The 3391-nt window shown below is 38.4% G+C and overlaps 1 protein-coding gene across 1 annotated transcript in view; it reads right to left on the minus strand.

Moving 5' to 3' along the window:
• Positions 1-3391, minus strand: part of LOC105806998 (zinc finger protein 713) — a 46301-nt gene that overhangs the window by 16198 nt on the left and 26712 nt on the right. The gene's annotated exons all lie outside the window — the stretch shown is intronic.

Consider the following 3391-nt stretch of genomic DNA (forward strand, 5'->3'; position numbering starts at 1 on the left):
TATTTTTAGTCGTCCGATTAATTTCTTTCTAATTTTTAATAGAGACGGGGTCTCGCTCTTGCTCAGGCTGGTCTCGAACTCCTGAGCTCAAACAATCCGCCCTCCTCGGCCTCCCAGAGTGCTAGGATTACAGGCATGAGCCACTGCGCCCGGCCCCAGCCAAATTTTTGAAACAACAATTAGTACTGGTCTAACATCTTTCGAGATGTGGTAAAACATGTAGGAAATAATCCTTGCATTTAAGCATCTTACAATTTGTTGCAAGGGAAAAAAGACTCTCATTACATCTAAACAATTAAAAAACTATAGACATGCCTCAGAGATATCACGGGTTCAGTTCCAGACCACTGCAATAATATTGCAATAAAGTGAGTCACATGAATTTTCTGATTTCCCAGTGCTTATAAAAGTTATGTTTACTCTATATTGTAGTCTAATAAGTGTGTAATAACATTATATCTAAAAAGTACATCTTATTTAAAACCTAATATATTCTAAAAATGCTAATGATCATCTGAGCCATCAGAATTGGAGTCAATCCTGTCAAATCCTGCTGCTGTTTTATCAACTACATTTATGTAATGTTTTAAATATTTTGTTGTCATTTCAACAATGTTCACAGAATCTACACAAGGAGTAGATTCCATCTGAAGAAACCACATACTTTGCTCATTCATAGGAGGCAACTCCTCATCCATTCAAGTTTGATTATGAGATGGCAGCAATTCAGTCACATTTTCAGGCTTGACTTCTCATTCTAGTTCTCTTGCTGTTTCCACTACATCTGCAGTTCCTTCCTCCACCGAAGTCTTGCACCTCTCAAACTCATCCATGAGGGTTGGAAACTTCTTCCAAACTCCTATAAATGTTGATATTATGACCTCCTCTCCTGAATCATGAATGTTCTAGAATGGTAAATCCTTTCCAGAAAGTTTTCAATTGACTATGCCCAGATACATTAGAGGAATCACTATTTATGGCAGCTGTAGCCTTATGAAATGCATTTCCTTTTTTTTCATATAAATTTGAGTGGTACAAGTGCAGTTTTGTTAACGTGAATATATTGCATAGTGGTGAAGTTTGGGTTTTTAGTGTACCTATCACCCGAACACTGCACACTTTACCCATTAAGTATTTCTTATACATCACCCCCCAAAACCTTCCACCCTTCCAAGTTTCCAATGACCATTATTCCACACTCTACGTCCATGTGTACACATAATTTAACTCCCACATGTGACAGCATGAGGCATTTGACTTTCCGTTTTTGAATTGTTTCACTTAAAATAATGGCCACTAGTTCTATCTATGTTGCTGCAATAGACATGATTTCATTCTTTTTTATGGATCAATAGCATTCCATTGTGACACACACACACACACACACGCATGCACAGAAACATACCACAACACATTTTCTTTATCCACTCATCTATTGATGGACACTTAGGTTGATTCAGTATCTATGCAATTGTGATTAGTGCTGCTATAACATAAAAGTTCAGGTATCTTTTTAATATGATTTCTTTTCCTTTAGGTATATACCCAGTAGTGGGGCTGCTGGATCAAATGGTAGTTCTATTTTAAGTTCTTTGCCAAATCTCCATACAGTTTTCCATAGAGGTTGTAGTAATACTAATTTACATTCCCATGAACAGTGTATAAGCGTTCCCTTTTCTCTGCATCCTCACCAACATCTGTTATTTTTCGTCTTTATAATTTTTTTTGAGACAGAGTCTTGCTCTATTACCCTGGGCAGAGTGCAGTGGCATCATTGTAGCTCACCTCAAATTCCTGGGCTCAAGTGATCCCCTTGCCTCAGCCTCCCGAGTATCTGGGACTACAGTGCATACCATGATGCCTGGTTAATTTTTTTGTTTTTAGTAGAGACTAATTTTTCTATTTTTAGTAGAGATGGGGTTTCACTCTTACTCAGACTGGTCTCGAACTCCCGAGCTCAAGCAATCCTCCAGCCTTGGCCTCCCAGAGTGCCAGGATTACATGTGTGAGCCACCACACCTGGCCCTTGTCTTTTTAATAATAGCCATTCTAACTGGTATAAGATGAGATCTCATTGTGGTTTTAATTTGCAATTCTCTGATGAACACTGATGTTGAGCATTTTTCATGTGCTTTTTGGCCATTTGGTGTCTTCTTTTGAAAAATGTCTATTTTTCAAAAATAGATATGGCTGGATGTGGTGGCTCACAGCTGTAATCTAGCACTTTGGGAAGCCAAGGTGGGAACATTACTGGAGGCCAGGAGTTCTAGAGCAGCCTGGGCAACACAGCAAGACCACATATCTAAAAAAAAATTAGCTGGATGTGGTGGCACACACATGTAGTCCTAGCTACTCGAGAGGCTGAGGGCTAAGGATCATTCGAGCTCAGGAGTTAGAGGCTGCAGTGAGCTCTGATCATGCCACTGCACTCCAGCCTGGGTGACAGAGTGAGAGATTCCTTCTCTTAAAAAAAGAGAGGTTAGGTAAAGATGGCTGACTAGAGACATTAGTTGCCAGATCATCCTGGAGGGAAGGAGGGGTTTCAGATAAAGGAGAGGTGGGAAAGGTACTAGAGCTGGTTGGAGATTCTCCAAGACTGATCATATCTTAGACCACAAAACAAGTCTCAACGAATTGAAGAAAGTCGAAATCATACTACATATCTTCCCAGACCACAATGGAATAAAACTAGAAATCAGTCACAAGAAAAACACTCAAATCTACACAAAGAAATGGAAATTTAACAACCTGCTGCTGAACGATAATTGGGTCAAGAATAAAATTAATATGAAAATCAAAAGATTCCTTGAACCAAATGACAAAAGGGACACAAACATCAAAATCTATGGGACTCAATAAAAGCATTCCTCAGGGCAAAATTCATAGCCTTAAATGCCTACATCAAAAAGACAGAAAGATCACAAATTAACAACCTAATGTCACATCTCAAGGAATTAGGAAAACAAAGAGCAAACAAAACACAAAGCCAGCAGAAGAAAACAAATGACAAAGGTCAGAGCAGAACTAAATGAAATGGAAAACAAAACAAAACTACAAATGATCAACAAAAGAAAAAGTTGGTTCTTTGAAAAGATGAACAAAATCGACAGAACTCTTCCTAGATTAACTAGGAATAGGAGAGAAAGGACCCAAACAAGCTCAATCAGAAATGAAAAAGGAGGTATTACAACAGATACCACAGATATAAAAACATCATCTGTGAATACTATGACAAATCTCTATGCACATAAACTAGAAAACATATAGGAAATGGATAAATTCCTGCAAACACACAACCTCCAAAGACTCAATCAGGAAAAAATAAAACTCCTGAACAGACCAATAACAAGCAGTGAGATTGAAGCAATAATAAAAAGTCTTCCCCCCCACC

Source organism: Propithecus coquereli, unplaced genomic scaffold (assembly GCF_000956105.1).
Source record: "Propithecus coquereli isolate 6110/MARCELLA unplaced genomic scaffold, Pcoq_1.0 Scaffold150, whole genome shotgun sequence".
Lineage (NCBI taxonomy): Eukaryota > Metazoa > Chordata > Mammalia > Primates > Indriidae > Propithecus > Propithecus coquereli.